Here is a 12,327-nt window from a genome sequence, read left to right on the forward strand (position 1 = left end):
GGAAGACTCGTTTTCCTGAGTTCAAATCTGGCATCAGACACTTACTAGCTGTATGACCCAGGGCAAATCATTTACCACTGTCAGCCTCAGTTTCCTCATCTATAAAATGAACTGGAGAAGGAAATGGCCAACCACTCCAGTATCTTTGCCAAGAAAACTCCAAATGGGGTCATGAAGAGTTGGACATGACTGAAAAGACTGAACAATAACAAAAGACATGCAGCTACAAAGGAACCTAAAAATCTCCTAACCCCTTTATTTTCTACAAGAGGAAAAGGAGACTTAGAGAGATTATGTGACTTTCTCAAGGCCACATGACTTATATGTGGTGGGGCTGAAATTTGAATCCAAGTGTCCTGACTTCTGGTATTCTATCCACTACACTATACCAGTGTTGTCAACCTCAAATAGAAAGGGGAAGGGGTGTACTACTAAATGGTACTTGAGGATTCCTGTGGGCTACATATTGATTTAGTTTAAAAAATGTAATACTATTTATATTTTAGTTATTTTTTTATTATTTTGTGAAAATTTTCCAATTACATTTTAATTTAGGTCAGAACACACTCGGCAGTGTTGTTAGCTTCATGCAGCCTGTGGTTTATGTGTTCGACATCTCTGTACCATACCTTCCATAAAGAAAGATTATCTCTAACAAAGGATATTTTATTTTCCTTACATCTTAATTTTTTAATTATCAAATTAAATTTCAGGGTTAAGAAATTAGTTTCATATTATGTTGACTTCTCAAATATATCTATCATTAGATGGTATTTTTTTAAAATCTGCTAGTATGAAATTATAAGCCATCCATATAATGCATGTTAAAATCTTATTGTTTCAATGCACCCTCATTTTAAACTACTTGTCATATTTCTTTTTTTATCTTATGTTTTTCCTGAAGTTTTATGGCTAAATTAAGTGAAGGAGACTAATAGGCACTTCACATTTAGACTTAATGGAAATAGCAATGAAAATGCCACCAGAAAATTTTCAGTGGCCACTGCTTAGTTGCAGGGGCTGGTTGCAAACATTTTATTTCATCTTCCAGGGAAAAGGTCTTTGGTGTTGGGGCAGGAAGCTAATTTGAAAAAAAAAACACGGGAGCTGCTTTAGATTGATGGGAGGTCCATGAGTATTTTATGCATAGACCTCCAGATTCAAACCAAGCAAAAGCACCAGCCACCAGGGTTAAATGTTCAGTGGAGAATTTCATCAGCTTATGATGTGGGGAATTATTGATTCCTGACTTAAGTCTTGAAATAAGACATTATATGTCAGACAGTGTTTACATTATGAAATCCTAGAATCTTGGAGATAAAAAGCATTTTAGAGATCATTTAATCCAAACCCTGTATTGTGCAATGGATGAAACCAAAACCTAGAGGGAGCAAATGACTTTAGATTCCATTTTCAAAGTTTAGTTTAGGAAGAAATGGGAGACCCTAGGGCATCATGGCTTTATTCCCCTTTTTGGATGTGTAGGAAAGATCTCATTTTTGTATAAGGGAGAGCAATGAAGAGGCCATGTAGAGATCATGGACACTCAAATGTACCCATGTTTTCTAAATGTGTATTCCCCAAACTAATATAGCTTAACCTGCTTAGTTACTGATGCACTTCCTGTTCAGAGTTCAATGCCAGAGGGCTTAAGGAAGATAGATGGACCATCTCAAACAACATGGGATGTTAAGATCAAGAACTAAATTTCCAGAGCTTGGTGGTTTTTTCCTATTTAATTTGGGTTTATTGAGACATGGAACCTATAGAGTCTGAAAACTTAGTCTTCAAGGAATATTTTTTTAGGGTGGCTGTGTACAGGTGTTCCTCATTTAATATCGTGCTTATAAAAATCTGGCTGTACTTTGTGTTTGTTAATGGAACAATTTTCTCATTTGATTATATCATTAAATTTAAAACATATCCCCATCAGAAAAATTTTGGTTGAAAACCATCAAAATACTTTAAAGAGTTTATTGTTTTCTCAAAGCACATATTAAATGGAAAGGTAATTTTGTAATAAAGTGATAATAACACTTTAAAAAGCCATAAATTATAAATATTACACCAGAAACAGTGGTCCATTTGGACTATATCCATATTATAGAAAGATATACCTTATGGGATTATTTGGTCATTAGAAAGCAATATGTAGAGCCAATGTGCATACTTGCACACACACACACACACACACACACACAAACACACCCACATATTTGAATGTTACAATCAATAATGGGCATTTAAATAGAGCTTTAAGGTTTATAGAGAACTTTATATATATTATCTCATTTGATAAGACAATCATGGGTCAATTAAATATTCCCTTGAAATACCAGGTTTAGAAGCTAAGACCATTTTTTTTCTCCTGATTTACAAACTGTTTACTTGAGGTAATACTTAAATGTATTACCACTATAGGTAATAGGTGAACATTTTATAGAGTATTAATGTTAATCTGTTATTTAGTTCCTACCTATATGCCCGTTGAATTTGATATTTTTCTACACCAAACATTTTTGTGTGCATATACGGATGTGCACGTCTGTATTTTCAGTGTTGTTTTATCTGGTTCAGATAAAAGCAAGATCATGAAATACCTGTTCTTTTCACTCCTTCCTCCATTTTTACATACTTTTCTTCCCATTTACTCTATTTATATGAAATAGTAAATTCCTTATCTACATTTCTTTGGTGTATTCCTTTTCTTTCCTTTCTTCAAACCAACAATCCAGAACAATACCACACTTGGGCCCTGTGCTTAACTTAACTCCCTCTGGTTTGAGTTTGTTCTAATATTTCTTGTTGTCTCATAGTCATTAAATTCTGTTTGGTTCATTGTATTTTTCTATTTTGTTTTGCTAGTTGAGTAAGATTTTCTACTTTCTATTATAAAAGATTTCTTTCATTTTTTTCCCTCCTGGACTCATATTTTATTTTTTTAAATATTTCTTGCTTCATTTTTTTCTACTCATTCTCATAGTACTCATGACCAAGCAACTTTTTTTCTTTGTATTTTAAGATTCTTCTTCTTCTTTTTAACCTGTAGTATTTTTTAATTGTACTCAGTGTTTTCTTTCATTTACTCAGATTTCCAGCCTCAGTCTTTGACTTGGGAATCAGATTAGCACTTTCAAGGACTCTTAGATGTGCTTGAGTGGCTTATTTGATTTTGTGCCATCTGCAGTCATACTTCTGCTAGCCTGGACAAGGCGGTTGGCCTCAAGCCCTGACATTCATCTCAGTGTCTTGTTAACACACTACTGAACTTTTGGCTTGTCTGTATTCTTTTCTTTGTAGGATCCTCAGTCAGGAGTTTGTTCCATCTCTTGCTCTAATCTTCACAGGCTGAATGTTAGCAATTACATTGGTCTCAGGCCTCTTACATGGGTGTTCCCTTTGCTAGTAATGCTCAGGTACTAAGTTTACCTTTCCTCCTTGTGAAGTGACCTATGGTACTTGTTCTTCTTCTAGCTTCTGTCCTGATGGACTAGGATATAGCTTCAGACATCTGGTTGTTGGAACTGGTGCTAACCTGAAATATCTTCTCTCCTTCCCCACTCCCCCACAACACATACTCAGAACACTGGTTGGCTTCAGGTCTATTTGTGTGAAATCATGTTGATTTCCCTGGCCTCTGCTGCTACTATATTTGTCCAAGCTGATGCTGATCTATGACACTGGTTCAGAGTGCTGGCTGGCTTTAGGTCTACTTTCAATAGTTTACTCCATTTCCTCTCCTCTCCTTGGCTCACCTCTACTGTCTTCCGGACAGGTTATCAGAGCTTGCTTTTCCATCCTCCTCAGTTTACTTGAAATCACACTGGCTTTCCTAATTTCACCCAACTACCAATCTCCTTTCTCCCTTGGAGAACTGGAAGTCTTTTTTTCTGAGAATCATATAGCCACTAAAAAAGTTTACTGCATATTTGGCTCATACATGATCAAATTATTCCTTTTAATAATTAAACTTTGAAATGTTTTTGTTTAAAAAATCCAACCAAAAGGAATCAGCTTAGCTTCTGCTACAAACAGAAAGGTCATAATAAGACCCTAAAAGTAGGATTGTTTTCTCTTTTGGCAGAATTGGATTCAGTTTGTCATGTTGGGCAAATATTACACTTAACTTACTTAATCTTTATTTTTAGTTTCAGAAATACTTTTAATTTTGTATAGTTTCTGTTACCAAATTGATAATTTCTTTTTGTTCTTTGTTTAATCTTAACCCTCTTAAGCACAGAACCAGTAAACGCTTCTTGATAAAATTGATATGGTTATTTTGTATTCTGACATATAACTATTGGAGTCTGTCTGGTACTTTGAAGGATACTTTCTTACGAAGATCTTTCCTGCTACCCATGTCGTCTTACCAAGAAAGGTCAATGATAGATTATGCAATTAAAATATCCCCTCTGTGGTTGTTGTTGTTTGCCCTTGGTTTTCAAAGGGGTCCAGTGACATCGTGGGGTGATGGATTTAAGTGAGGCAGAGTTGCACAAAGTTATCAGCCTCACTTGCTCTTCCAAAGGCATTGAAGCCAGTGTCAAGATAAAAGTTAAGATGACTGGTGATAGCCTGGGATGCAATAGATGAATTGGCATCTTTGATGTCTGACTAAGCTCTAAGAGCTCCACAGTGCCTGCTTCAGCTGCCTTCATGGCTGTTGAAACAATTTGTTTCATCCACTCATTCAGCTGGGGTAAGTCTTCCCTTGCTTGATGTAGACATCTCCCTAACTCACTGATGGGTGTGAGGTCCATTGGTTATCCTCCACTTGGTTTAGCCCATCTGCAAAGATGATTTACCAGCATGTGACCACTGCACATGCTACAGCTTCTTGGAGGAGAGCTGAGTGCCAAGGTGCAGCCCTTAAAAGGGCTTGGAAAGCCCTCACATTAGAGGTGTTAGCCCTGGAACACTTAATATACTAGTCTTGTGGCTGAACAGTAAATCCCTTTTGTTTGAGCACTTTTGGGTATACAAATTACTTTCCTTGTTAGAACTCTGAGTTAGTTAGCGTTACTCATTTTACAGAAGAGGAGCTGGAGGCTCTGGAAAGTTATGACTTGACCAAAGATATAAAGTCTGAGTGATGATACAGAAGTCCAAGTCCAGGCCTTCTCAATCCTGTTCCAATGTCACATGACTAGTCAGCTCAGGTTAAAAAATTCTCTGGGCTCAGAAGTTTGTAATTTGACTGTCTGCACTTACAATTTTCATTCTTTCCTCCCATAAGCCCTGCTTCCATGTACCCACCACCTAGATCAGTAAATTAAGAGAATATTAGTACATGCTGGTACCATACACATGCAGATGTGACCAAATGGAATGAAGAACCTTTTCAAGGGGTTAGAACATTCAGAACATTTTAGACTCATCACCTGATTACTTTTAGGCACTGGGAATGTTCTGGTTTGCTTGGATGACTGCTTTGGATCCTATTATGCTTTCAGAACCTCTTGAAATATTTATAGGTAATGAAGCTGGAACAAAAACATTCAGAAAACATCACCCTGCAGAAATTACCCATTTTTCTCCATTTGGAAGGTGGAAATAGAGGTGGAGGTTGTGGGGAGACACTAGGGAATATGGCTTTTGGGATAGAATTTCAGAAATTTGGAGTATGAGTTTGATGCTATTCACATTTATAACATAGCTTTCATTTTGAAAAGGCAATGTATTTCATCACTTGACTGTAGTTGTGAATTATTTGTGCATTCATCAATGTAGAATGTCACCTTACTGGTTCCTTTGGTGTAACTAGAGATTTCTGTACATGCTGAAAACTCAAAGAGCAATGCCTCTAAATAATGTCACATAATGCCTTGGAATTTGCAAAGAATTTATATGTATTATTGCATTTGAGATTCACAACTAGATTCTATAGGTATTTTCCCTCCATTTTAAAGATGAGGAAACTTGCTCATGGTGTTCGTACAGCTAGTGCTAGAGGTAGGATTTGAACCCAAGTTCTCCCAACTGTGAATTTAATGATCTACCAACTATCTCTGAAAAAGTAGAAGGAAGGGCTCTATGCTAAGAAGAGGAAGAAACCAAGAAGAAGTATTATGCACCAGAGGGAAAGAGACCCTGGGATTTTAAAAGGTCTTGCCACATCTCTGTTTGAAGAATCAATCAATTTATCAACAGGTATTTATTAAGCATTTACTGTATACCAGGTACTGTGCTAGGTGCTGGGAATAGAAGTAAGAAGAATGAAACTGTCCCTACTTGCAAAGAGCTTACATTCTAATAGAGGTGATAAGAAATACATGTAAAATATATTGCATAAATATAAGGTGAATAAATATATTTGTACATATAGCTTATATATAATTAAACAAAGTGGTTAAATGCAAAATAATTTGGGATAGAAGGCACCAACAGGGAAGAATCATAAAAAGCTTCAGCTAAAAGATGATGTCTGAGCTACATCTTAAAGGAAAAGAGGGATGCCATGACGTAGAAAAGCATGGAGACAAAAGATAGAGTGTCATGGGTGAGGAACAAAGAGAACTCCAGTTTGGCTAGATTACCAAGTATAAGAGCATGAGTAACATTTAGCATGGGTGGAAAAAATAGTATGGTCAGGTCATGTAGGGCTTTAATAGCTAAACAAAGCATTTTATATTTTGTTCTGGAGGAAATAGAAAACCAGTAGAGTTGATTGAGTAAGGAGTGGTACATGGTCAGATCTGTGTTTAAGGAAAATTATGTTGGTGGTAGAGTGTAGGATAGTCTGAGTTGGGAGAGACCTGAGGCAGATAGATCTATTAGGAGGCAATCTTATTAATCTAGGCAAGAAGTGATGAGGGCCCGAGTTGGGGTGGTAGTTCTGTGAGTAGAGGGAATGGGTCAGATTCAAGAGATATGAAGGTAGAAATGATAAGATTTGTCAACTGATTGGATGAATGGGATGAGGGAAAATGAAGGTTCAAGATAATTCCAAGTCTATAAAACTGAGACACTGCAAGAATGCTGGTGCCTTTGATAGAAATATGTAATTTGCTTTCTTTGGCTATTATATTCCAGCATGCAATAAACCTCAAGCGCATAATTAAAGATCTCAACCTCCATGTTACCCTGCAACTCTGGCCGACTATAGACTGTTGTAGAGGAAGACCACGACTAGATAATGGGTTTGAATATTTTACCTTAGACTAGTCATATAACTTGCCTGAGCCTCAGTATCTTCATAGGTAATGATAATGTTAGACTAGTTGGTCATTATACTCCCTTCCAGCTCCAAATTCAATGATGTTAGTGTGAAAAGACATGAGCTACAGTAGATGAGAGTAAAATTAGTGATTTTGAACTGGTTGTGTGACTGGACCCAAAGACTGATAATGGATCAGCATTAGTCTAGAGGGAGGTTTTTATTGGAGAGTCATATGTGTTTGTCTTTGGCCCTGTTTTGTTCAACATTAAAAAATTAATTACATGGATGAAAGCATAGATTCAACAGACATTTATTAAACACCTATCGATCAATGACCAACAAATATTTCTTAAGCACTGGAAGGAATTATGCTAAGCGTGAGGGATACAAAGAAAAAGAAAAATAGTTCCTACCCTTAAGGACCTTACATTCTTTTTTTTTTTTAAATGAGGCAATGGGGGTTAAGTGACTTGCCTAAGGTCACAGAGATAGCACGCATCAAATGTTTGGTCTGAGGCCGGATTTGAACTCAGGTCCTCCTGACTTCAGGGCTGGTGCTCTATCCACTGTGCCACCTAGCTGCCCCAGGACCTTGCATTCTAATGAGGGAGACAAAATGTATATAAATTAGTATATGCAAAATTCATACTGAATAGATAAAAGATAACATTAGATGAGAAAGCACTAGTAGCCAAGGAGAGCAGGAAAGGCTTCTTGCAAAAGATGAGCTTTGAATTGAATATTGAAGGAAGCCCAAGATTCTAAAAGACAGAGGTAAGGAGTTAGAGCACTCTGGTCATGGGAAGTCAGTGCAGAGAACTGAAGACAAGATTTGGAGTGTTGTGTGTGAGGAACTGAAAGCAGTTCAGTGGGGCTGGATCATACAGTGTAAGGAAAAGAATAATGTGTAACTGTGCAGCTAGATGGTGTAGTGGATAGAGCATTGAGCCTTAAATCAGGAAGTCTTAAGTTCAGATTTGATTTCAGAAACTTTCTAGCTGTGTGACCATAGGCAAGTTACAACTTTTGTTTGCCTCAGTTTCCTATCTGCAAAATGGGGATAATAAAACCTTCTACGGTTGTTGTGAGGATTAAGTGAGAAAATAATTGTGAAACACCTGGCATATAGTAAACTCTATAGAATTTTAGCTATTATTATTACTAAGAATGGAAAGAAAAGGAGTCAAGTTGTGACCCTGGGATGGGCTACTGGTTTGGAGGGTGACAGGAGAGCTAGTGATAGGTCTTGGATGAAGCAGCAGCAGCAGTAGCAGCAGCAGCAGCAGCTTCAGAAGCTTTCAGCCCAAAGATGGTAAGGAGGGGGTCAGACAACTGGTCAGAAAGATTACAGGGGATCATTTGCTGGCACTGGGTGCAGCTGGTGCTGATTGGCAACTCTGTTGCCCACAAACAGTTCTGGGTCACAGTACCATACTAGAGAGGAGCACTTGTGATCAGTTACAAGGGAGCAGGGGCTTTGGTTATGGTTCCAGGGCCAAGAGGAATGCTAGCACTTGTGGCTGCAGGGAAGCAGGGGCCCTTCCTGGGTAAAGACCAAAGCACAGACCAGGAGAGCAGTGACCACACTTGTCTCAGGATAACACCACCTGGGAAGCACTGTAAACTTGCAGACCCCCAGAACTAGCTCTAAAAATAGTAGCATTCCTGAAACTTGGCACAGTGCCTCCCCACCCTCAGGTGAGCAAGCCCAACTTTAACATAAAGTTCAAAAATAGGCTTGGAAAATGAGCAAACACACAAAAATGAACTTGACCATAAAAAGCTACTTCAGTAACAAGACAAGACATAAACTTAGAATAAGACAACAATATGGAAACAACTACAACAAAACCTCAAAGAAAAATGCTCATTAGACCCAAGAATACCAAGGAGTCATGGATGAGTTAAAGAAAGAGATAAGAGTAGCAAAGGAAAAACTGGGAAAAGGAATGAGAGTGATACAAGAAAATTATGAAAAGAGAATTAACAGCTTGGTAAAAGAGGCACAAAAAATACTGAAGAAAATAATACCTTAAAAAACAGAATTGACCTAATGATAAAAGAAGCACAAACATTCACTGAGAAAAAAAAACTCTTTGAAAAGTAGGCTAAGCCAAATTGAAAAGGAGGTATAAAAATTCACTGAAGAAAAGAACCCCTTAAAAGGCAAAATTGGCCAAATGGAAAAAGGTACAAAATCTCATTTAAGAAAATAATTCCTTAAAAATTAAAATTGGGCAAGTGGAAGCTAATGGCTCCATAAGACTTCAAGAAAAATAAAACAAAGTCAAAAGAATGAAAAAAATAGAAGAATATGTGAAAAATCTCATTGGAAATACAACTGACCTAGAAAATAGATCCAGGAGAGATAATTTAAATATTATTGGACTATCTGAAAGCCATGATCAAAAAGAACCTGGACATCATATTTCAAGAAATTATAAAGGAAAACTGCCCTGATATTCAGAGGCTAAAATAGAAATGGAAAGAGTCCACTGATCACCTCCTGAAAGAGGTCCCAAAATGAAAACTCCCAGAAATATTATACACAAATTTTAGACTTCCCAGGTGAAGGAGAAAATATTCCAAGCAGAGAAATAAGCCATTCAAATGTCATGGAATCATAGTTAGGATCACACAAGATTTAGCAACTTCCACTTTAAAGAAGTAGAAAGCTTGGAGTATGATATTCCAGGAGGTAAAGGAACGAGGATTACAACCAAAAATCACCTACCCAGAAAAACCAAGTATCATCCTTCAGGGGAAAAATGGATAGTTAATGAAATAGAGGACTTCCAAGCATTCCTGATCAAAAGATCTGAACTGAACAGAAAACTTGACACTCAAACAGAAGCATAAAAAGATAAACTTGAAAGAGTAATTGTAAGGGACGCAATAAAGTTAAAGTGTTTACATTTCTATATGGAAAGATACTACATGCAGCTATTAATCATTATTAGGGCAGTTAGAAGGCATCTACATAGACAGAGGGCATGGATGTGAGTAGATTATGTTGGGATGATTGGCAAAAAAATGTAGGTGTATAAAGAAGGGTACACCAGGAGAAGAGGGAAGGGAGAAGTAGAATGGGGAAAATTTTCTCACATAAAAGAGGCATGCAAGGAAGAACTTTTGTAGTGAATAGAGAGAGAGAGAAGGATAAAGGTAAAGAAATAAAATGGAAGGAAATACACAGTAATCAGAACTGTGAATATGAGTGGGAGAAACTAATCCAAAAACAGAAGTGGATAGCAGGGTGGATTAGAACTAGAATCTAAAAGTATGTTCTGTATAGAAGACACATTTGAAATAGAAAGACGCAAACATTTAAAATAAAGGACTGGAATAGAATCTGTTATGCTTTATGATAGCAATTGAGGTAGCAATCATGATCTCAGATAAAGCAAAAGTAAAAAATAGATCTAATTAAAAGAGATAATAACTATATTTTTCTGAAAGATATCATAGACAATAAAGTAACACCAAAAATTTTTGTAGAAAGTTTCTCTAATAAAGGCCTCAGTTCTCAGAGATATAGGGAACTGAGTCAAATTTGTAAAGCTAAGAGCCATTCCCCAATTGATAAATGTTCAAAGAAGAAGAAATCAAAGCTATCTATAGTTATATGAAAAGATGATCTAAATAACTATTTATTGGTGGAAGGCAAATTAAAACAACTCTGAGGTACTACTTCACACCTATCAAAGATGACAAATGCTGGAGGGGATGAGGGAAAATAGGTACATTAATGAATTGTTGGTGGAATAGTGAATGGGTTCTGTTGGTTCCAGGAGAACTGTCTGGAACTATGCCCAAAGAGCTATAAAACTGTGATACTCTTTAATTCAGCAATACTACTAGTAGGTCTGCACCTCAAAGAGATCAAAGGGAAAGCAAAAAGACCTCTATATACAAAAATATTTATAGCAGCACTTTTTGTGGAAGTTCATCAATGGTGGAATGGCTGAACAAGTTCTGACACATGTTTGTGATGACATATTATTGTTCTATAAGAATGATAAGGGGAGTTGTTTTAGTAAAAACATGATAAGACCTGTGTGAATTAATTCAGTGTAAAGTGAAAAGAACTGGAATATCACTGTGCACAGTAACAGCAATGTTTTAATGATGATCAACTATGAAGGACTTGGTTACTCTTATCAATACAATGATCCAAGAAAAATCTGAAGGGCTCATGGTGAAAAAATGCTATTCATTTCCATAGAGAGAACTGATGAACTGAGTGAAAACAAGTGTAATTTTCTCACTTTTTTTGGCAATATGGCTAATATGGAAATTTTTTTGCATGATTTTACATGTATAATTTATATCATAGTGTTTGCCTTCTTAGTGGGCAAGGGGGTATCTAGAACTCAAAGTTTAAAAAGAAAAAATGTTTAAAGTAAATAAATAATAAATTAAGGAGAAAAAAGAAAATTAAGATGAAGGGATAGATTTTGGGGGATAGATGAGTTATTTTGGGGACATATGTTTGAGATGTCTATGAGACAGCTCAAAATGTCCAATAGGGTAGTTGATAATGTGGGATTAGAACCTAGGAGAGAATAGGGCTAGGTATATGAATTTTGTAATCATGTACATAGAGATGATGATTGAATCCATGGGAGCTCATGAGGTCAACCAGTGAGAGAATATAGAGAAAAAAAAGAAGACCCAAGACAGATCCTGGGAGGATATCCACAATTAGTGGGGACTCTATTAAGAGGAAATCCATCTACCAGTGCAGCCAAGCTTTAGCTTTGAATCTTGGAGTCTTGGAGAAATGTTAGGGGCACTGACAAGTTAGTGACTTGCCCAGGGTCACATAACTGAGATATGTCAGGGGCAGGATTTGAACTCAATTCTTCCTGACGTTGAGACCTGACTCTTTATCCACTTTGCCGTGCTACCTCTCATACATACATTTAACTATTACAAATGAATTGCTACCACAATAGGACCAAAAGGGGCCAGGGAATGCTTTAGTCAGCAAATATATAACTTTTTTTTTTTTACAATTATAATGAGAGATTGCTGCTAAAGGCAATAATATCAGATTAGAATATAGTCTTACTTTTAAAATTTTATGAAGAAGGATGGTGGACAACTCTGAGTAATATTGTCATGTGAAACAGAGAGAAACAGTAGAGGGAAAAAACCTTGTTTAA

This window comes from Vombatus ursinus, unplaced genomic scaffold (assembly GCF_900497805.2).
Source record: "Vombatus ursinus unplaced genomic scaffold, bare-nosed wombat genome assembly UNPS02015255.1, whole genome shotgun sequence".
In the NCBI taxonomy this organism is placed as follows: Eukaryota; Metazoa; Chordata; class Mammalia; order Diprotodontia; family Vombatidae; genus Vombatus; species Vombatus ursinus.